Source organism: Puma concolor, chromosome B1, assembly GCF_028749965.1.
Source record: "Puma concolor isolate L17-30 chromosome B1, mPumCon1.1.hap2, whole genome shotgun sequence".
Classification (NCBI taxonomy): domain Eukaryota; kingdom Metazoa; phylum Chordata; class Mammalia; order Carnivora; family Felidae; genus Puma; species Puma concolor.
This window is the reverse complement of record NC_141670.1, coordinates 112,813,095-112,838,453: the sequence shown is the minus strand read 5'-3', so window position 1 is coordinate 112,838,453 and position 25,359 is coordinate 112,813,095. Positions and strand designations below refer to the sequence as shown.

Sequence of the window (25,359 nt, the reverse complement as noted above, 5' to 3'; positions counted from 1 at the left end):
TTTCCAAACAAATGTTGTATGTCATAAATTAAATCACCTCATTTAACTATTCTGTACTGTGTCTTATTGCCCAGGTGAGTTCACACTTTCAGCATAGAGACATAAATGCCCCTCGCGTCCTATCATCACTGCAACGAGAAAATCTTGGACGTGGTAATAAACATGGCCAATGTGGCAGGCATCTCACTAGAGAACTAGCATCCCCTCTCTAGTGTCTCCAGGATTGTGACTTGATTCCCTGGATCTGACAGGAATTACAGTTATACTAAGATTCATATTTCCTCCCTGCCCACTGAAGGGAAGTAAAATAATCTTGCCCCTTTAAGCCAGTTACTCCTAGAGTCCAGACAGCATTCACCGTCATGAAGTTGTTTGCCAAGAGCCTGGGTCTGTTCCCTAACCCCCAGTTACCACAACTTGACAAGTGTGGGTAGAAAGCATGGCATGGAAAGAATGATAAGATTTGGGGCACAGAGAATATGATTCAAATCCAAATTCTGCCACTTAGATTTGAGTGAGCTTGAGCATATCAATCGACTTCCCTAAATTTTAAAAACAAAATCAGTGCCTTATCACCTAATACCCAAGTGAAAACCCCAAGTTCATTTTTGTCAAGCTCTAGGGTACCTCAGCATCATCTGGAGGGCTTGTTGACACACAGATAGGTGGGCCCCACTCTGAGAGTTCCTGATTCAGTGGGTCATGGGTGGGGCCTGGGAATTTGCATTTTGATAAGTCCTGGACCAAGTGCCACACGTGGAGGACTACTGCTCTAAAATCCTGGACAAATATAAGTGAATAACACTCATATAGTAGTAGGTGCCAAAGTAGCTGTTCAATAGTCTGTAGGCGAAACAAGTCTTCTGAAATAAAAGGCAACCCATTGCATAAGGCTGCAGCAAGGCAGAACATAGCATACCAGCACAGTAAGCAGAAACTTCTCAGATCACACTGAGATGACCACACAAGCCACGTACATGTCATGGTGAGATTCTTTCCAACCAGACACTGCTATGCTCAACAATCTGAGAGGAGAGTGCCTCGGACACCCAATTCTTTTGAAAAGTCTCAAAAGGCTGTCTTTCTCATAGAGATCAATTCCTCCGTTTGGAAATTTGACTTTATTCTTGTTTCTGCTTTTTAAATCCTAGTAACCAACTTATTTCTTCAGCGAAGTTTTGACCGACGACAATCAGGACTCAGTACTTAATAGAAATATTTGGTAAATAGAGGTACGCTTTACACAAAACAAATGGAAGCACGTCAAGCTTCACGTCAAGCTTGGGTAGTGATGGCAAATGGTAATCCCATTCCCTCCCATCTAGTTTACTGCTATTACGTATAAAAATACAAAAATTATAGTCTTGAGACTGCTCTTTGGACAAAAACCAAACATTTAATTTAAAACTTTCAAGGACTCTGTGGAAATGTATTTTTCTGTGAAACTAACTTCTTTTAAAGAAAGCCAGAAAATACGGTGCTTTAGAAAATAGAATTATTAGTTACATAATTTACACACACAGTGTTCCAAGGTAACATTGAAGTTACAAATTTCTTCAAGTGCCCCTTCAAAATAACACATGTTGTATTTAAAAATGGATCTTGGACAAAGAAGTTTGGTGAAAATGACCTACTTGTGACTGTGTCTCCTGTCTTTTTAAAATACCTCAGGGCTCAAGTCTGCATCAAGAAGAATTATTTTACTCTGCTCAATTTTACCCCAAATTATTACCTGCAACATGAAAATTGTAAGGCATTTTATTAACAGAGTGGAATTACTTTTTCTCCATTGAGACTCAGTACTACTATATTGGGGCACATGGGTGGCTCAGTCAGTTGAGCTTCCAACTCTTGATTTCAGCTCAGGTCATGATCTCACAGTTCGTGAATTCGAGCCCCTTATCAGGCTCCATATTGAGTGTGGAGCCTACTTGGGATTCTCTCTCCCTCTCTCTGCCCCTCCCCTGTTCTCTTTCTCTCTCTAAAATTAATAAAATGAAAATAAATTTAAAAAAGACTCTGTACTATATTAATATATTTCTACTGCAGATCTACTTGTAAAATCCAAGCAGTTAAAACTTGCCCTAGCCAGAACCCAGTAACAGCTCCTGAGTCAGCTTTCTTATTAATCTTCTGGCTTATTAGAAAAAAATGATATAGGAGATTTGTGGATAGTAAAGTATAAATCGATAGTATTGAGAACTAAATAGCATTTCTTCTGACATCACCAATGAACATGATGGAAAATGAGTGATATTATATCACTGTGCTGACAATATGGATGCACATAAGCTTGCTCAAATAAATTGGTCTTAAATTGCAGGCTAAATTCATTAAGGCTTTTCCCAACAAACTCTTCAATAGCTCTGTCAAAAGCTTCCTAGTAAACAAACCTAGAGAAGAGTCCTTATTTACCTTTGTTTAATATCTTACTGGAAAATTGATATTGGCCATTGACATAATTAAGGACAACAAATGGACTTGAGAACTAGCCCTTCCATGGGGAAGGGGGACAGAGGCGCTGTGAATAGTTCTGACTTACAGAATTGAATTCGCCTTTCCAAAATCCACACAATACTCCCTTCTATATAATATGATTACGGTTTGTGCTATATGTAGCATTTAATAAGTTTAAACTTTATATGACAAGCAGCTATCCTACTGAATTCCAAACCTTAACATGCGCCCAGGCTTATTTCCTCAAACACAGAAATGATGTACAATTCCAAAGAAAAGTACATGCTGTGGTTCCAACTGTATGCATTCTGGACATTCCATTCAACTTATCCCACACCCAGGTAAAATAAGCAACTTGTCACTCTGATGAAGTCTCAAATAAACTATTTGATAATTAAAAATGACCTAACATGATGTGATAAGAAAAATACATCTCAGGAAGTATGTAACAAGTTTGCTCAGGACAAAGGGATCAAAGCAGCTGAAATAGACTCAGTTCAATAAAAAACAGAGAGCTCTGTGCCCTAAAGGTCCATGGCAAGTGAGAAAAGGCAAGTTCCCTGGCCTTCTTCCATTCCATTTTCTCAGGTTCTGAAAGAAACATGCTTAAAACCACTTAACTCTATTTTTTACTAGGAACAGGTAGCCTAGTAAGGAGCAGGTGTATCCTAGTCAGATTATATACACTCTCTAATTGAGGCCTAAATTTTGAGTTATTTTTGCATGGGGGGAGGTCATACAGTGATGCCATGTACTATTAGCTTCCATAAACAACAAAATGTCAGATGGTTTGAGCCTTCTTCTCACACTAAGGTAGAAAAATGGCTTTAAGCCCGATTCTTCCTTCATGAACAGTGAAGTCATTCTAAATGATAATGTATGTATTTTTTTTCTATTTTATTTCCAAAATATAGGAGCAACAAATGTCCACAGAGAATAAACATTCCAAGAATCACTAAACTCAAATCAGTGAGATACAAACCTTTTGACACATTACTATACATCAGTCTTGCAAACTCTCAAGCTCTTGGATAGTTAATCTTGAATTTATCTTCATTTAATTTTTCAACTAGCCCATTGCACTGAATGTTATTATTCTATGAACAAGAGCCACAAGCAAAACAAAACACAGCAACATCATATATGTATACCATATTAAAAACATATGTAATTATATGAAATTATATGTAAGTAAATCCATACACACACACACACGTGGTTTTTCAAATACTGACTATGAAATCGCACTCATTTGTTTTATTGATGTAATCAATAATTGTTGAGGATCTGTTAAAGTCAGGCACTAATACTGGATAAAGATAAATTAGACATGTAAACCTCACACGTTATTCAGAGAGAGAGATTTGGAAAAAAAGTTAGAAAGTAAACTTCATTCATAAACAAATAAGTACAATGCCATGTGAAAAGTGCCATGTTAGGGATTTTTATTTTCATTTTAGTACAGACCCTAAACAAGAGACGGGTCAGTTGAATTTCCCTAAAATCTCTTTGTCTAGGTCTTTTTCCTCTGTGTCCAGGAGTTTCTTCATAACTCATTAACTTGTAACACCATCCCCATCTACCACACCAACCCATACACTCCAAGTGTTAAATACAAAAATTCATCAAAACTTAGCTGCTCTGCAAACCCCCATTCTTGGTAGCAGTTCATTATTATTGTCAAATGATTTCAAAACTGCAACCTGCCATAAACACATCCACTATCAGCAAGGAAAATCAGTTCTGCTGCTTCTCTGGGCACATCAAGGCACATATAAACATTTTAAGTGGGCCACAAAGTGAGGTTGGCTTTGGAAGTCTAGGACTCAAAAGGACAAAAGCAGTGGCACAAATGCTTGAGAAGTTTCCTTTTAGACACAGATTTAATACGCACTCACTAAGCACCTGTGGGACAGACTCCAGGCTCCAGGGTGGGTACTGAGGATTCAGAAAGAAAGGAGACCTGGTGGATGGAGGACAGGATCAAGTAATCTAACAATTGATATTAAAACAAAGAAACTGAATTAAGACATCTTGTATTTGTAGCAGAATAGTTACCAGCCAATCTGACTACACAATATATTTCTATAAAACTTTGCTCCCTTATTAGCTACCGATTTAAAATATCAAAGGTATTTTTAACTTCTAAAAATTAACTATCAATTTAGTTACCAAATTACCAATTTTAAATATTGAAGATGTATTTAAATTGTGGGTGGGAGTAAAGATGCTCCCTGACTAATTAGGTCAAAATTTTCTCTTTTTAGGAAAGTCAGTAATGTATAGAAAATCTTAGAATGTTAACACATCAGGGTGCCTGGGTGGCTCAGTCAGTTGAGTGCCCGACTCTTGGTTTCGGCTCAGGTCATGATCCCTCTCAATTTGTATGTGGATTTGAGCCCCGCATCAGGGCAGATGGGTGGGAGGCACAGAGAGCACGGAGCCTGCTTGGTATTCTCTCTCCCCCCTCTCTGCCCCTCCCTTGCACTCTCTCTCTCTCTCTCTCTGTCTCTCAAATAAATTAATAAAACTTAAAAAGAAAAAAAGGAATTTTAACACACACCAAAGGAAATGCTTTCCAGCACTGTTTGTGCAGAATTCTCTTTGCACTGACACATTAGCTCCAATTTTGGTCTATATACACTTACACACAATCTCTCTGTCCATGAGATACTTTGATTCCACAGTTGCACTTACTGAAATAGTCCCTTTTTCATCTGAACTTGAATGCATTTACCATTTATAATAAATTTACACATTACTGTGCTTCAGAAGTAAGTCTCTAACAATTACTCAGTATAGTTCTTAGGTTGAAATTTAATTCATTATGAACTGAGTAATTTTGAAATTCTGCATAGCCTGTTACTTACAGAAAGAAAACATCATGTCCATGCCCGAACTGCCATTAGTTTACATCAAGTGTCTTTTATTTAACACAGGGGAGGGGAGAGATTAGTTTAATTTTTTGGCATTTGTGACTTTTGTTCATGCTACAGAACTTGTGGAAGGCGTGATCATTTCCCTATTTCTAAAGCCTATGCTCGTCTTTTGGTCTGGTCATTTGGAAACATCTCCTGGCCAAGAAATGAGGGGAGCTCTTTGCTGTAAGGGATAAGAGAAAAATAACGTTTTTCCCCCCACAAATCCTGACTGTAAACACAGCCTGCCCCTCCATGACCCTGGATGCTGCCAGTTACACACACACACACACACACACAGAGCATGGGAATCCTCTTTCCTGCGGCCCTCACCTGCCACTTCCATCATGCTGCAGCCACAGCTCGGAGCAGGCAGTAAATCTGTCAGCAGGGCCTAGCACCAAATGGCACTGGGTTCCTATCTAGCCTTTTAAGACAAGCCTCCGAACACTTTCCTCCCTGTAGATTGACATAAATGCTTCACTCAGAGAAAGACTGATACCAAAATCGTTACTCAAGTTGCTTTTTCTCTTAAAAAATTTTATCAATACAAACTGATAAGAACACATTTCAAAGAATCATCTAAATGCATCCATACTTGAAAAATCAAGGACACTCATTCTGTTTTGGTTTGCCCGTAAATACTGCCTAGTGCCTGAAGAGCTGAAGATAAACTGAGGGATATGTTCAGAGTAGATCACTTGGCAGTCAGGTTTGAAGACTGTGCTTCTGAAGCGCCATCAACTACTCCAAGTGAAAGGCCTGTGTTTATTCCCCTTTAACTTGGAACACCACATTTGCAGCTTCTCTTTCTCCCATTAGTTCCAATTCAGTGCTATTATCAATGATGTATTGAAACAGAAAGAGGGTCACAAAGTAATCTGAGAAGGGGAAAAAAACCAAGACTGGGCATTCTAAATATTACAGCCATTTGGAAAGGATGATTAACACAGAAACCCTCAAGCCTTGCAACCAATTATAAACTGCTCTCCCCCAAATTTATTCATTTCTGATATTTTAGGTATATACTTCATATTTAAAATAAGTTTGATGGTTTGTTTTCTCCATATGTATGCATGTAGGTACATATACATATATGTATGTATATATGTACATATGCACAAACACACAGTCACATTTATATTAAAAATTGCTCCCATGCTATATGAGACAAACAAAAGTCTGGAGTTGGACCTGGGTTAAATTCTATTTTGGGCACTTATACATAGGTTTATGAGGATTAAAGGACATATATAAGTACCTAGAATGTGACATGTAATAAAAAAAAATATGTGTTAGTACTTACTTCTTCCTCAGTAGCCATAAAATAAATATTAGGGTTAAAAAAACATTTAAATTATTTTTACAGGATCAATGTAAATTTGTCATTTTTAAACCCCCTAAGAACTGTGACTTGATTTTTTATTATTTTAGTACTGTTTCTTTTTATTTTTTTCCCTCTATGGACTGACATCATTTTATTTCATGAAAGGATAGACTTTTCAATGAATGGTTTTGGGAAAATAAGACAATCACATGCAAAAGAATGAAGTTGAACCTTTATCTTACATCATATACAAAAATAGACTCAAAATGGGTCAAAGATCTAAATGCAAAACCTAAACCCATAAAACCCTTGGAACAAAATGGGGAAAGCTTCATGACACTGGATTTGGAAAATATTTCTTGGGTATGATACCAAGCATAAACAACAAAAATAAATAAATAAATAAATAAATAAACTGGACTTTACCAAAATCAAAAACTATCTTCATCAAATGACATTTTCAACAAAACAAAAAGACAACACACTGAATGGAAAAGAAATATTTGCAAATCATATCTGGCAAAGGGTTAAAACCCAGACTTTATAATGAACTCCTTTAACTCACCACCAACAAAAAACAGACAATTCAATTAAAAAACAAGGGTTTGAACAGACATTTCTCCAAAGAAGGTATACAAATGATAAAAAAACACATGAAAAGATGCTCAACATCACTACACATTAGGAAAATGCAAAATCAAAACCACAATGATACCATTTCACTCATTAAGATGGTAATTATCAAAAAAGCAAGCAAACAAACAAAAACCAATTGTTGGCAAGGAAGTGGAGAAATGTGCGCTGCTGGTGGGAATGGAAAATGGCGCAGCTGCTATGGAAAACAGTGTGGTGGTTCTTCAAAAAATTAAAAACAGAATAACCACATGATCCAGCAATTCTATTTCTGGGCATTTTCCCAAAAGAACTGAGAGCAGCTACTTGACACGTCTCCTGAGGCAAGGGAAACAAAAGCAAAAATAAGCTGTTGGGACAACATGAAAACAAAAAGCTTCTGCACAACAACGGAAACAATCAACAAAACTAAAATGCAGCTTACAGAATGGGAGAAGATATTTGCAAATGACATCTCTGATAAAGGATTAGTATCCAAAATATATAAAGAACTTATACAACTCAGCACCCAAAACCCAAACCCAAATAATCCAATTAAAATGGAAAGAAGACATGAACAGACATTTCTCCAAAGAAGACATCCAGATGGCCAATAGACACATGAAAAGATGTACATCATCACTTATCATCAAGGAAATGCAAATCAAAACTACAATGAGATATCACTTCACACATGTCAGAATGGTTACAATTGGCAACAGAAGAAACAACAGGTGTTCACGAGGATGTGGAGGAAAAGGAACCCTCATGCACCATTGGTGGGAATGCAAACAGATGCAGCCACAATGGAAAGCAGTATGAAATTTCCTCAAAAAGTTAAAAATAGAACAACCTTACCATCCAGGAATCACACTACTGGGAATTTACTCAAAAAATACAAAAGCACCAATTCAAAGGTATATGTGCATTCCTATATTTATAGCAGAATTATTTACAAAGCCAAGATATGGAAGCAGCCCAAGTGCCTAGCAATAGATGAATGGAGAAAGATGTGGTCATATATATAATGGAATATTATTCAGCCATGAAAAATAATAAACTCTTGCCATTTGCAACAACCCATGGATGGACCTAGGAAGTATAATGCTAAGTGAAGTAAGTCAGTCAGAGAAATACAAATACCATATGATTTCACTCATATTTGAAACTTAAGAAAACAAACAAATAAGCAAAGGGAAAGAGAGAGAGAGAGATCAAGAAACAGACTCTTAATTATAGAGAACAAACTGATGGTTACCAGAGGGAAGAGGGATGGGGCATGGGTGAAATAGGTGATGGGGATTAAGGAATACACTTATAATGATGAACACAGGGTGATGTACCATGATATTGTACACCTGAAACTAACATAACACTGTATATTAGCTAAATGGAATTAAAATTTAGAAAGAAAGAAAGAAAGAAAGAAAGAAAGAAAGAAAGAAAGAAAGAAAGAAAAAGAAAGAAAGAAAGAAGAAAGAAAGCATCTACTTGAACAGGTATTTGTACACCCATGTTGTAACATCATTATTTACAATAGCTGAAAGGTGGAAGGAACCTAAATGTCAATTGATAGGTGAATGGATAAACAAAATGTGGTACATATAATGCAATGAAATATTATGCAGATTTAAAAAGGAAGGAAATTCTGACACATGTTACAAAATGGATAGACCTTGAAGACACTACACTTGAAGCCAGTCACAAAAGGACACATTTCCTATGACATCACACAGATGAAGTACCTAGAGCTATCAAAATGTATAGAGACAGAAAGAATGGTGACCACCAGAGGTTGGGAGAAGAGAAGCGAGGAGTTACTGTTTAATGGGTAAGGAGTTTCATTTAGGGAAAATGAAGAAAGCTCTGGAGATGGATGGGGTGATGGGGCGCAACAATATGAATGTACTTAATGCCACTGAACTCTACACTTAAATATGGCTAAAATGGTAACTTTCATGCTATGTATATTTTACCACAATAAACAAAATCAGTTCTAAAAATCTAGCTTATTCTTCCCAGAAGATAGTTTTAATCAATATACAGGAGCTTGATCAGAAAATCCATTCACACCTGTAGGGTGGCACTCCACTTTTAAAAGCTGGTCCCAGTACACTAAGAAATTTCCCAATATGTGTTACTAATAGCAACTTTAAATATAAAAAGAGTCCTTTCTGGCTTGAAATTCCTTGAGTAGCCAATTTTAATGTGGCAATTACTTAAGCGTTAGAAAGAACAGGGGTGCCTAGATGGCTCAGTTGGTTAAGTGTCTGACTTTGGCTAAGGTCATGATCTCGTGGTTCGTGAGTTCAAGCTTCACATCGGGCTCTGTGCTGACAGCTCAGAGCCTGGAGGCTGCTTCGGAGTCTGTGTGTCCCTCTCTCTGCCCCTCCCCTACTCATGCTCTGTCTCTCTCTGACTCTCAAAAATAAAAACATTAAAAAAATTTTTTTTTAAAGAGTCAGAAACAACTAATTCATATTCTAGTTCTACTACTTAGGTATAAAAAACTAAGCAAGTACTTAATCTCTTAGTTTCTTCATCTATACAACTTTAACCTTTTAAGACTGCTAAAAAGATTACTGTCAGATAAAAAATTAAATTAAATTAAAAAAATAAAAAAGAAAGATAATATATATACATATTTACATCAACACCCCAAATCAAATAATCCAATTAAAAAATGGGCAGAAGATAAACAGACATCTGTCCAAAGAAGATATACAGATGGCCAACAGACACATGAAAAGATGTTCATCATCCCTTATCTTCAGGGAAATGAAAATCAAAACTACAATGAGATATCACCTCGGTACCCGTCAGATGGCTACGATCAATAACATAAGAAACAACAGATGTTTATGTATGTATGCATACATGTGTATAATATATATATATATATTTACAAATGCATATATATTATTATTAAATATTAGCACAATCTAAATATTACACAACAGATATACAGCAACTTACACTATCATTATACTCAAACTGCCTTCCCACACCTTCAGCATAAATATGTCAACACATTATTTCGGTTAAAGACTGTTATTCACTAAATACTACTATGTCTGAAATGTCATCTAACTCTTATGAGCAGTTCTCTCTTGCAAGTGTTCAAAGACAAAGGTATAGGTGAGTCAAGTAACCAGTTCAAATTTGTGTCTGTCAGCATTTTGGAAGAGGCAGCTTTTTGCATGGGTTTCCAGACCTAAGACATTTGTTTATTTGTACCATAGATAAAAGTTTATTTTTTTACTTCACATTTTACTGTTTTGTCTTAGAAAAGAAATTTGTGCTAAGCATGTAATGAAACAAGCTAAAATGCATGAAGAAGGACTTAATGATATCCCTCCCTCTTTTTCCATCCCCCAGCTCGGGTAAACAATGTGAGCATTTTTCTCCTTGATCATACACAAATATACAAGCATACATGTACATAGAATTCTAATTATTTTTTTTTTACAAAATGGACTTGTACCAAATACATTGCATCACTCACTTAACATATTATAAACATTCTTCCAGTTCATAAATATGAATCTAGCTCATTTTATTTTTTTTTAATGCTTATTTATGTTTGAGAGAGAGAGAGACAGAGACAGAGCACAATCAGGGAAGGGGCAGAGAGAGAGGGAGAAACAGAATCTGAAGCGGGCTCCAGGCTCTGAGCTGTCAGCACAGAGCCCGATGCAGCACTTGAACTTACGAACTGCAAGATCATGACCTGAGCTGAAGTTGGACACTTGACCGACTGAGCCACCCAAGCACACCAGAATCTAACTCATTTTAAATTATAGAATTATATTCTCTAGTATGATATACCACAACTGATTCAACTTGGGCATTCATGAGTTTGTTTGTATTTTATTTGCTTGTCTATGTGTTTGTAAACCATTACAAAAAAATTCTGTGATAAATCATCTTATACAAATATCTATCCATAATAGAGCTTCTATTTCTTATTAAAAGATAGATATTCAAAGAGCCAATGAATGTATTTACTTTTAATTTTGAAATTGATTATTTAATATGCATTGATCTACTCTCTATTCTATTTGCCTGATCTAGTTGTCTTTTTCTAGGGTGGTAACTAACATAACACTTTATCGCTTATGGTAGAGATGACAATTGCTAATGAATATTTGTGTTTTCTTCCTCTTCCTATGTACACCACTAACATCTATTTCTCAGGGTGCTGGGGTGGCTCAGTCAGTTAAGCATCCCACTCTGGATTTCAGTTCAGGGTATGATCTCACAGTTCGTGGATTTGAGCCCCTGCATCAGGCTCTGCGCTGACAGACGAAGCCTGCTTAGGATTCTCTGTCTCCCTCTCTCTCTGCCTCTCCCCTGCTCATGCTCTCTCTCTGTCTCTGTCTCTGTCTCTCTCTCTCTCTGTCTCATAAATAAACAAACAAACAAATAAATAAATAAATAAATAATAAAATACATTTCTCATTCCTCTTCCATTTAGGTAAGGCCACGTGATTAGTGACTACTCCTCAAGGAAGTTTAGGGTGAGACTTCATCTTCTTGCCAATCACTGGGTGAACAAAGATTTTCAGAAGGGAGGAAAAGCCACAAGACAGAAGGACTACAGGTGTGCTGGTTTATCACTGTCTTGCCTCTCAGCACCAAATCTACCCCTCTTTGCCCTGCTTTGTCACACTGAAGTCAGATCCTGTAAACAAACACTCCTCCTTTGCCAGGTGGCACAAGGCTAAGCTTGTCAGCAGAAGGTGTTAGAGGGACGCTCTAAGAGGAATGGGCTTCTTATCCTGATTCTGAGGTGTTTTTTCCTATTGATTCTTGAAGCCCATGGCAACAGTGTGCCGGATACTTGGTGGCACTCAGCCACCCAGCAAGTTTCCCCGGAGCACAGGCAGGCAGCTTCTTACAGAGCCTCACCAGCATAGTGAGCCTGCTTGCCAGCCTCAGCCTGTGGCACTTCAGCAAACCTTCTCGCTTTCCAACTGACCACAGCCACATCCTTTCCAAGGAGCTCTGACTCTCAGCTTTTGGGGGCTGCAGGAGAGGCGCTTCCAAGTCTGTCCCTCTTTTGAGTACTCTGCTTCAGCCCTAGAGGTAGAAACTGCTTCTCATATCTGCTATTTCTCTGTTCTTTACAGTGTTCTCTCTGTACCTTAGTAGTTAATCCCCCTAGTTCATAAATCTCTAACTTAAAATTTCCCTGCTCAAATTACTGCTGTAGTTTCTGTCTCCTGACTGATACAGCATATCCCTGACTGACTGGTAAAAAAGAGCCTCTCACCTCCACCACCTGTTACAGGAATATGAAATAATTGTGTTGGCCACTAAAACTTGAGGGTTGTTGGTCATAGCACTCGCACTACCTTGTACAAGCAACTGAATTACAGAATTATTGTAGCAGTTAATATCTGGTAAATCAAGCACTCTAGGCCCTTTTTCAAACTGGCATAGCTATTCTCAGACAACAATACTTCGATATGAAATTTGACTTCACTTATCTCATTCTAGTCAATGAAACTTTCACTCTACTGGAATTATGACTTGAATAATATTTTTATGGAACTTATATTTTTATAGTATTAACTCTTTCCCCTAGGAAACATATTATGATTCTGTAGTTGTTTAGACTTTATATAATATCCTCCAATAATATAAAACCTTTTTCCATATAGGAATACCTTGCTTATTATATTTCTTTTATCATTACTTCAAATAAGATATATCTGTTCCAATTTTTAAATTATTCTTTCTAATTCAAAGAATTTATATAGATTTTCATATATTGATTTTTTCTAGCCAAATTACACTCTACAAATTCTATCTATAGCTACCCTGCCTGTGGACTATTACAAATAATGCTTCTTTGAATATTCTTGTACATCTCTTTTGACTTGGCATATGCATTCAACTTTAACGAACACCTACCTAAGGAGTGGAATTGTTGGCCATTGAGACCTACTGAGCCAGGATCTAGTTAGTGCAGTTTCATGAACAAGACTTTGGTATACTTTGAAAATTTTGAATTAATTTTTTTTTACATTTACAAGTGCATGTCTCAGAGAAATATAACTGATCTAGTAAAATCATATGCTATAGAAGCAGTGTATACAATTGTTGCTGAATAGTTCCCAATATTTAGGCAGAAATGTCACTAGACTTGAAAAGGCAATTAACCAGATATCACAGTTTGATAGGCCCAAATTATAGAAGACACTGACAATCAGGTATGATGTTTGCATTAGACACTGGGTAATGGACACTGAACAGTGCAGTGACCTGGTCTAAGTAATACTTTAGGGAGACACTCTGGCAGAATGGATGGCATTGAATGAAGTGTGATTCAAGGTAGTGAGCTATTTAGAAACTGCTTGAAAGTAATCTCTTTTTGGAGACTTCAGAAAATGGGGGAGATACTGGGAAAGCTTCAGACAGTTGCACCAAAATGAATCCAAAAACTTGTCTTCCTTTGTAGTAATTTCATCATATTTAAATGCAAGAAGAATGTAAACATCAAATTTTCCACAGGTTAAATATACCTCACAATTTCCAGCCCAAATTTTAAGTTTGGTTCCAACTCTGTATGAATATGTAAGAACAAATTGATTGAGTTAAAAAAGAAAAAAAAAATGCTTTACAGTGATGAAAATTACCAGAAGCCTTAGGAGAAAAGAGGTCTACCCTTCAACAGCACAGCAGACATGAACAGAATTGTTGTAATGATTTTAGTCATGCTAATAAAGTCACTGAATTTCTACTTTATGAAGGAGTTTCTCAAATTACTGAAAACCTTGCTTTGCATATTTTTGCCTTTAGAAGCCCAGGAGGTACAAGTGGAGAATAATTAATACGTTCCTGCAGAGACAAGAACAGACTCCTCAAGAGAATCAAATGAAAAGCAGGAACAGGGAGCATTCAGCACAATGTGCCCTGGAGAATCTGCCTGCCAGTGTGATGCCTGCTCATCCACCACTTATATCCACATCCTCTTTGAAACAGAAACTTTAAAAAAAATCACTTTTTGCACAGCCAGGAAAAGGAAGATTTGAAAACAGTACTGTCATCAGAGAAGGTAATATCCCATTAGCACAATTTCTCCTACTGGTTTTGTCAGTTTCCACACGCAGAGACATCACGCAGAAATACACACCCCTGCACGTGGTACTGTAGTAAGGGCCTGTGTTTCGATGTGTCATTCCTCACCAACACCCAGATAGCCTTAGGGATCCCAGAAACTGTTCCAGAATTTCAAGGCATCAAGTTAGCACCCCCACAAGGTTATCTCACAGTTAGGTTTTGGGTATGCTAAACTCAGGGTCAAATGGCCCCAGTCAGAGCTGTGTCAGTCCTGTTAGGTAGTTGAAGAGACAAACATAACAGCCACGAGACTCCTTGGAGTTCTTTCAGTCAAAAATCACTCAGACATGATGTTTATTTATAGGAACATTTTTGGCTGGACTAAGGGAAGATGGATGAACCAAAACCTAGTTGGACTTGTCATTAATGGTCCAAATCAATCATTACAAAAGGCCCCTGCACTACCTCAAAAAGAGGACCACAAACAAAAGAATTATGGAAAGATGAGAGATGATTACTTTGCTGATGTTTCTTTAATTATAAATAATTTTTAATATATTCCAATAGTGATAGGCAGATTATTGACTTATTTGTATTAATGATGCATTAATAATAGCATAGCAACATTGAATCAATTAACTTTATAGGAAAATTAGACAACTTTAAGCCTATCAAAAGGTAGTATACAAACAAATGTATTCTGTTCCATGTGGTAATGTAAGGGATCAATAAACAGGAAGTTTATTTTCCATATTTTCCATAACACTACTTTCAAAGCAGAGGACTTGTACCTTTGTGAATTGTATTTAACACATAGAAACTAGACCATGAATTTAAGGTAAGGTGGAGTTATGAGACATTCTTCAAGAGACACATCTACAGTTCAGAACAGCCTCAACTCAGAACTGCCCTTCATTTATACTCCTTAGTAAGTAAGTAAAAGAAGCTTCACGGATGTAGAATTAGTAGTTATCAGTTCTGTATTACTTGGTTTCCTGGACTTTGAGGCCCACTGGCAACTGGCATTAGGAAAGACCACAGCCTAAGCAATGACTAAAATGCCACTGTGTACACACTCCCCTCTCACACTAAGTAGAAGAGCTATTCACAATTATATTGAGCACATGTAAGGAATGGAATGTAGGCCAAAGAGAGTGATGGATTACTTACCTTTGGGAAAACTCCAACACTCAGAGTATAAACATAACCCTCTTCTGGAGAACATGGCAACTTTCAACAATGCAGGTGAGCAGTCAACAGGGCCTAATTGTTTTCTAGACTTTTAACTCCAGTATATTACAACCCAAGATACTGAAATAACTTGCAAATAAGATTGTAATATGCTTATCACTGAACACTAGAGATTGAGAGATGTCTCAATTTACAAAAAACAAACAAACAAAAATAAGAAGAAAATACGAAACATGAATTGAAACTTGCAAGCTTTGTATTGATCTTAGTTAATTGTGTAGAACAGGCCACCAGTGGGTGGTTTGTGAGCACTATAAAGGAGGTGGTCACAAGAAGCCAAGTGGATTCAACAAAACTAATGCATTTTGTCCCCTGTTTCTTTTGTGTTTAGGGTTATAAGCAGTTTCTTTTCTTTGGGAAAAGCATCCCCATAAAAATCAGAGGCTAATGCTAATTTAAGTAAAGAAAACTAAAGGTGATGGTTCTTTGACAGATAATCGATGTTTGGAATTAGTAAGAGTATATTGGATGCTAGTTCATTCAGATACAGGACATAAGTCCACCTTGTGCTATAGGCAAAACAAACAAAAAGAATGAAATCTGATTAAAGATAGTATTTGTTACACTGGTATTTACAAATTTGATTTTTCCAAGTCTCAAAACATATCATTATTATTTAGAACATTAATTATAAATTTGATTTTTCATAGCATCAAAATTATTAGATCTGAAATTTTCTTGAGTTAATTTTATTATTCAAGCATCAGTCTTCAAATTTAGAAAATGTTCTGTCTTCATTTGCAGATGAGGCAAACAAGACGCATGCATTTTAAATGTAAATCAATAAATAAAAGCTGTAACTTAAAATCCAGTTCTAAAGATCTATGTATTACACTCTTTATTCAATATCTGAACATGAGACTTTAATTCTATTTTCATTCATTTCTATTTTCATTAAGCTTTCTCATGCTCTAACTGCAACTGTTTTCCCCCCTTACTGAGCTACCTAAGATGGTTACAAAAGGAAAAAAAAAAAATAATGCATAACTTGCAAATTTAAAATTCTAGGTAAGGATTGCAAATGATAATGATCAGAGGGGAAAAAAAGGAAGTGTTAGTACTTTTATATCAATTGCAGACATAAATATTTAAGATCTTTAAAATGTCTATAAATTCTTATGCAGTGAATATCACAGATTTGATCTAAGTGTTTTGAAATGAAGAAATAATATATCTAACATGCCCCTATCTCCATCCATTAGTCATTCTCTATTCCTTTGCTATGATGTTTCCTCTCCTCAGCATTTGTGATTTTCTAAAATTATACTATGTGTACTTTTATTTATTATCCATCTTCCCATTTGAATACAACTTTGTCTGGTTTGTTCACATCCAACATCTAGGTGGTGTCTGAAACACAGTAAGATTTCAATAAATATTTGCTAAAAGAATCGATTAATTTAAAATATCAAAAAACTATATATATCAAAACATGGCACATATCATATGTGATGCATAGAGTTGTTAGATGAACTACATTAATTTAACACAGGTACCTATTTGCTAGAATCCTAACTAAATATCTCTTCAGCATTTCCATTTTTTTCTGAGAAGAATGAGCAAGTCACCTTTCTCTGATTTGCAAGCTCTCTGTTTTCTAGAATACCAATAGAGAACGTTAAACCTCAAAGTGATAAAATGATGGCCTAGAAAATATCTGAATATATCCACTGTTCTCATGAGAATCCTAGAAAAACATGCATTTTGTTAATAAGTAAACTTGGAAGCAGATATTTATTTAAATATACTTCCTAATTATCTCAATGAGGTCCATACATTAAATAATAGGACGGTGGGGCTAATTTCAAAATAATAGGGGTCTTTGCCTTCTAGCATGTCTAGACCTATAAAACAAAGTATGATTTGGTGTGAAAACGGGAGCGAATGTAGAGATTTGATGGAAAGAAAACAAATGCAAAGTACAAAGACTAAATTGAAGTTCAGTAGATTATTGATACAAGAGTAGAATTTAACTAAAAAATAAAATAAAACCTTAGTAACTTCATCAAATGCTTCCACAGAAGCAAAATGCTCACCTTAGTGTCTGTCTAGTCACTGTATATACCATTATCATTTACAATTGGATCCACATTAAACACTAAGTCAAAATCATTTTCTGAAGATTAGTTCCAGATTATGGCAGATGTTTTGGGTTGCATATTTTAAAAATAAACTACAAAATACAATAGTAGCCATCTGTTTCAGAATTTTCTGTTTATTGTTTTCTATGGTGTAACAGGCAAAAATAGAAACAAATAAAAGAAAACAGCTGTCATGGAAAACTTTGAAAGGCCAAAAAACTGTGCTGTTAAATCAGTAATGAAATGAACGAATTGGTCATTTTGAATAACGAGATTTGTGTTAAAATAACGGCTTTGAATTTTTTATTAAGGTGTCCAGTTACGTTGGCAATACTTTGTCTTAAGCCATTAATAGCTGAAGAATATTATAAAATCATAAAATTTATATAAACTCAATACAGCTTCCCATTGACATATATATATATAAATATATATATTTATATATATAAATATATATATATTTATATATATAAATATATATATTTATATATATAAATATATATATAAATATATATATTTATATATATATATATAAATATATATGTATATAATGTACTGACATATATAATAAAGATTTTATTTAAAATGGCAGTGAGTTGGTGGCTCTATGAATTGGCCTCTCACAACTTTACATTTGAAATGTGTTCATATTGCCAGAACTGATATTGCTGGCATTTCGGAGTAATTTCTATAAACAATAAGACTGATCTGACTGGATGGAGAAAAAACTATTTTCCTACCCCAAAGAACACTGGAAGAAAATCTTTTTTCTTCCACTGTCTTTCTACAGAATTCAGAACTCTAAGGATGTACCTTTGTCTTCAGACCATTCCTACCTCCACTCCTGTCACATAAAACCTGCTCTTTAAGACTCATGCAATTTTATTATACTCTCCACTCCATTCTTGTTAGTGTCATCAAAATGAAGTGAAGGTCCTTATCATCCGACCGAGTTTTCTCTCCATGTTAAATCCTATCATCTGCCTGAAGAACTTTGCTGTTCCAACAAACCCAGTCCTTCAGTTTCCTGGCTTACAGGTTCCATGTAACCTTCTCTTCCACTTCCAACTTGGATACCCACACCAGATTGGCACCCAGCCCTGTCACAATCCATGATTGCTCCATCTCCAAAAACAATGAGTCACAGCCACTTTCTCACCACAACTGCTTCTCCTTCCACCTCACTTATTCAACCTCTCCCCCCAAGCAGCACTTTGCCTTCATTAGACCACCAACTCAGTAATGCCTCTATCACAGCTCTTCCAATACAGAAGTAATCTCCTTTCTTCATTTTCCCATCATCCAGGTATAGTACGCCTAGCAAAATCCAATCATCATGAACACCTGAAACCTAAGATCTAGATTCCAAAAGTAAAACCAAATGACACATATAACAAAAAAGTTACATTGATGGAAAGAGGAGAAAAAAAAAAAAAAAAGGCAAACCTTGATCCTACTCAGCTTTATATTCTGCCCCTCCTAACTGAGCATCTTCAAGATCCATCCCAATACATTTTTTTGTTTGCTTGTTTTCGTTCTGATTCCTGCTAGTAAATATGAGCCATAGCCTACATATATGTCTCCTGAAGAGGTAGTAGTTCCATAGAAAGACCATGTTGAGGCCTGGCTCCATCAGCTTATAAATGAATGAATGAATGAATGAATGAATAAATAAATAAATAAATAAATAAATAAATAAATAAATTGTATGTATATATGTATGTAGTGAAAGATCCTGAGGAGAATAAACATCTTTTTCAAGAAATATATTTCAGATAAGGTTTTTGCCTCCATGCAGCAGGACACTACTGTCCTCTAACAAGGGGGAGGTGAGTTAGCCAGACTGGGGGATTCATGGGAATCTGTGGGTTTGTGGTTCTCAAGAGCATCTACCCAAATGTCCCCATTCCACGATTTTGTCTTTACCAGGGGATACTAGCTGGGATTATGAATCCAGTCTCTTGTAACTCTGCCAGTCTCACAATCAAACTTCAGGCCTAATTTTCAGCACAGGTGGCTCTCTGGTTGCAGGAGATGAGGCTCTCTTTAAATGCTACTCTGTAAGCTCTTTAGTCTTCATGATGTACCTTGGTAGTTGGCTGCCCAGAACCTGTCATTCTTGTCTAGTGAAACTTCTGTAGCAGTTAACAACTGCAAATCATCTCCACTATTGTTATAAGAAACACTGACCCCCTCATATCTTTAACTGCTAAAGCAATCACATAAACCAGTGCCTCCTTTTTCTTCTGTGTTCCATCCTTGTTTCCTAACTACTACAATGTGAAAATTCAGTCACATAGTAAGATACAAAGGGAATATATCAATACATTGTGTATGTATTGATACAGAAAAATATTGCATTTACAATATTTTTTTAAAGCTTAGCAAATAAATTACGATTAGGTTCAGCTATATGCAACATAAAACTCAGTGTCTTAGACACACAAGTGGTTATTGTTTCATGTGCAAAGTCCAGTGGTCAGGGGTCCAAGACTAGAACAGCTGTTCCACAGATCACTAAGAGTCCTGGGGTCCTTCCTGGTTTCTGCTCTAATCATAGTGCCCCATTCTCACCACAAGAAAGAGAAAGGAGAACATACCTTCCCACTTAAAAAACACTCCTCAAAATTGCATATACCACTTCCACTTACATCTCTTTGTCCAAAACTTGGTCAGTGGCCAGGCTTACCTGCAATGGAGGCTGTGAAATGAGGCAGACATGTGCCAGCTAAAATTCAGGGCTTCCACTGCAGGGAAACAAGAGGAGAAATAATATTAGGGGACAATTAGCAGTCTCTATTACACATAGGAATGTTTAAGAAGAAAAATGTAAGATCTAGAAAGAAATACTTTTAAATTGCCTGAGAGATACATAGGATCTGAACAAATGAAAAAGCACGTCATGTTCTTGGGTAAAAAACAGGAAAATTTGCCTTGATAATCCACAAATAAGTTGTAATAGCCATGAATTTTAATGCCTCAAACACTATAACGAAAATGTGTATGAAATAAGACTGTTAAATATATGAATAAATGACAGAAACACAGTTATAGTAAAAAAACAACCTTTGGCAGATCAAATAAATTAAAATAAGGTCACAATTATTTTTAACACTAGACTAAATGATATCCAGATGTCAGCTAAGGTCATCTTTCTGTCAAAAATAAAATTGGTAAACACCCCCATTACACATCAGGCAAAAGTTCCTCCCCACCACTTCTGGGAATTCCCATGTCTTCCCTTCTCAAAATTCCCTCCAGCCTTGTTCTTGCCCTCTCAACCTCATTAGATTCTTGCCTTCTGTTTCATTCTACTTTATTCACTGTGCATTGGCCCAGACATGGTATATAGACCCTTTTCTTCATTTATCTAACAACAGCTCACACAGGCCTTTTTGTATGTAAGGTCAATGTAAGTGAAAGTTTGGGGCAGTAAAGTAGAATTACAACCCTGATGAGCAGACTATTTATACTAGACAGCCTGTTCTTAAAAGTCATTAGAGATGCAGAGAAGGAAGATGGCGGCGTAGGAGGACGCTGGGCTCACCGCGCGTCCTGCTGATCACTTAGATTCCACCTACACCTGCCTAAATAACCCAGAAAACCGCCAGAGGATTAGCAGAACGGAGTCGCCGGAGCCAAGCGCAGACGAGAGGCCCACGGAAGAGGGTAGGAAGGGCGGCGAGGCGGTGCGCGCTCCATGGACTGGCGGGAGGGAGCCGGGGCGGAGGGGCAGCTCGCCGGCCAAGCAGAGCCCCCGAGTCTGGCTTGCAAAAAGCGGAGGGGCCTGACGGACTGTGTTCCGACAGCAAGCGCGACTTAGCGTCTGGGAGGTCATAAGTTAACAGCTCTGCTCAGAAAGCGGGAAGGCTGGAGGACAAAGGGAAGGAGAGCTGCTGAGCCCCCGGACGACAGAGCTCAGTTTGGTGGGGAACAAAGGCGCTCGCCAGCACCATCTCCCCCGCCCATCCCCCAGCCAAAATCCCAAAGAGCACCAGTTCCTGCCAGGTAACTTACTCGCTCCGCGCAAACACCCAACTCTGTGCTTCTGCGGAGCCAAACCTCCGGCAGCGGATCTGGCTCCCTCCCGCTGCCACAGGGCCCCTCCTGAAGTGGATCACCTAAGGAGAAGCGAGCTAAGCTGCCCCTCCTGCCCCTGTGCACCTTGCCTACCCACCCCAGCTAATACGCCAGATCCCCAGCATCACAAGCCTGGCAGTATAGCCAGTAGCCCAGATGGGCCACGCCACCCCACAGTGAATCCCGCCCCTAGGAGAGGGGAAGAGAAGGCACACAGCAGTCTGACTGTGGCCCCAGCGGTGGGCTGGGGGCAGACATCAGGTCTGACTGCGGCTCCGCCCACCAACTCCAGTTATACACCACAGCACAGGGGAAGTGCCCTGCAGGTCCTCACCACGCCAGGGACTATCCAAAATGACCAAGCGGAAGAATTCCCCTCAGAAGAATCTCCAGGAAATAACAACAGCTAATGAGCTGATCAAAAAGGATTTAAATAATATAACAGAAAGTGAATTTAGAATAATAGTCATAAAATTAATCGCTGGGCTTGAAAACAGTATAGCGGACAGCAGAGAATCTCTTGCTACAGAGATCAAGGGACTAAGGAACAGTCACGAGGAGCTGAAAAACGCTTTAAACGAAATGCATAACAAAATGGAAACCACCACGGCTCGGATTGAAGAGGCAGAGGAGAGAATAGGTGAACTAGAAGATAAAGTTATGGAAAAAGAGGAAGCTGAGAAAAAGAGAGATAAAAAAATCCAGGAGTATGAGCGGAAAATTAGAGAACTAAGTGATACACTAAAAAGAAATAATATACGCATAATAGGTATCCCAGAGGAGGAAGAGAGAGGGAAAGGTGCTGAAGGGGTACTTGAAGAAATAATAGCTGAGAACTTCCCTGAAGTGGGGAAGGAAAAAGGCATTGAAATCCAAGAGGCACAGAGAACTCCCTTCAGACGTAACTTGAATCGATTTTCTGCACGACATATCATAGTGAAACTGGCAAAATACAAGGATAAAGAGAAAATTCTGAAAGCAGCAAGGGGTAAACATGCCCTCACATATAAAGGGAGACCTATAAGACTCGTGACTGATCTCTCTTTTGAAACTTGGCAGGCCAGAAAGAATTGGCACGAGATTTTCAGTGTGCTAGACAGAAAAAATATGCAGCCGAGAATCCTTTATCCAGCAAGTCTGTCATTTAGAATAGAAGGAGAGATAAAGGTCTTCCCAAACAAACAAAAACTGAAGGAATTTGTCACCACTAAACCAGCCCTACAAGAGATCCTAAGGGGGACCCTGTGAGACAAAGTACCAGAGACATCACTACAAGCATAAAACATACAGACATCACAATGACTCTAAACCCATATCTTTCTATAATAACACTGAATGTAAATGGACTAAATGCGCCAACCAAAAGACATAGGGTATCAGAATGGATAAAAAAACAAGACCCATCTATTTGCTGTCTACAAGAGACTCATTTTAGACCTGAGGACACCTTTAGATTGAGAGTGAGGGGATGGAGAACTATTTATCATGCTACTGGAAGCCAAAAGAAAGCTGGAGTAGCCATACTTATATCAGACAAACTAGACTTTAAATTAAAGGCTGTAACAAGAGATGAAGAAGGACATTATATAATAGTGACAGGGTCTATCCATCAGGAAGAGCTAACAATTATAAATGTCTATGCGCCGAATACCGGAGCGCCCAAATATATAAAACAATTACTCATAAACATAAGCAACCTTATTGAGAAGAATGTGGTAATTGCAGGGGATTTTAACACCCCACTTACAGAAATGGATAGATCATCTAGACACACGGTCAATAAAGAAACAAGGGCCCTGAATGAGACATTGGATCAGATGGACTTGACAGATATATTTAGAACTCTGCATCCCAAAGCAACAGAATATACTTTCTTCTCGAGTGCACATGGAACATTCTCCAAGATAGATCATATACTGGGTCACAAAACAGCCCTTCATAAGTTTACAAGAATTGAAATCATACCATGCATACTTTCAGACCACAATGCTATGAAGCTTGAAATCAACCACAGAAAAACGTCTGGAAAACCTCCAAAAGCATGGAGGTTAAAGAACACCCTACTAACGAATGAGTGGGTCAACCAGGCAATTAGAGAAGAAATTAAAAAATATATGGAAACAAACGAAAATGAAAATACAACAATCCAAACGCTGTGGGACGCAGCAAAGGCAGTCCTGAGAGGAAAATACATTGCAATCCAGGCCTATCTCAAGAAACAAGAAAAATCCCAAATACAAAATCTAACAGCACACCTAAAGGAAATAGAAGCAGAACAGCAAAGGCAGCCTAAACCCAGCAGAAGAAGAGAAATAATAAAGATCAGAGCAGAAATAAACAATATAGAATCTAAAAAAACTGTAGAGCAGATCAACGAAACCAAGAGTTGGTTTTTTGAAAAAATAAACAAAATTGACAAACCTCTAGCCAGGCTTCTCAAAAAGAAAAGGGAGATGACCCAAATAGATAAAATCATGAATGAAAATGGAATTATTACAACCAATCCCTCAGAGATACAAACAATTATCAGGGAATACTATGAAAAATTATATGCCAACAAATTGGACAACCTGGAAGAAATGGACAAATTCCTGAACACCCACACTCTTCCAAAACTCAATCAGGAGGAAATAGAAAGCTTGAACAGACCCATCACCAGCGAAGAAATTGAATCGGTTATCAAAAATCTCCCAACAAATAAGAGTCCAGGACCAGATGGCTTCCCAGGGGAGTTCTACCAGACGTTTAAAGCAGAGATAATACCTATCCTTCTCAAGCTATTCCAAGAAATAGAAAGGGAAGGAAAACTTCCAGACTCATTCTATGAAGCCAGTATTACTTTGATTCCTAAACCAGACAGAGACCCAGTAAAAAAAGAGAACTACAGGCCAATATCCCTGATGAATATGGATGCAAAAATTCTCAAGAAGATACTAGCAAATCGAATTCAACGGCATATAAAAGGAATTATTCACCATGATCAAGTGGGATTCATTCCTGGGATGCAGGGCTGGTTCAACATTTGCAAATCAATCAACGTGATACATCACATTAACAAAAAAAAAGAGAAAAACCATATGATCCTGTCAATCGATGCAGAAAAGGCCTTTGACAAAATCCAGCACCCTTTCTTAATAAAAACCCTTGAGAAAGTCGGGATAGAAGGAACATACTTAAAGATCATAAAAGCCATTTATGAAAAGCCCACAGCTAACATCATCCTCAACGGGGAAAAACTGAGAGCTTTTTCCCTGAGATCAGGAACACGACAGGGATGCCCACTCTCACCGCTGTTGTTTAACATAGTGCTGGAAGTTCTAGCATCAGCAGTCAGACAACAAAAGGAAATCAAATGCATCAAAATTGGCAAAGATGAAGTCAAGCTTTCGCTTTTTGCAGATGACATGATATTATACATGGAAAATCCGATAGACTCCACCAAAAGTCTACTAGAACTGATACATGAATTCAGCAAAGTTGCAGGATACAAAATCAATGTACAGAAATCAGTTGCATTCTTATACACTAACAATGAAACAACAGAAAGACAAGTAAAGAAACTGAT

General features: G+C 37.4%; 1 long non-coding RNA gene across 1 annotated transcript in view; it reads right to left on the bottom strand.

Moving 5' to 3' along the window:
* The window catches only part of LOC147581815 (uncharacterized), a 400,941-nt gene that overhangs the window by 302,154 nt on the left and 73,428 nt on the right, over window positions 1-25,359 (bottom strand). Inside the window, exon 2 of the long non-coding RNA XR_015249766.1 lies at window positions 20,404-20,461. This is a non-coding gene — a long non-coding RNA (uncharacterized LOC147581815). The remainder of the gene's footprint in view (window positions 1-20,403; window positions 20,462-25,359) is intronic.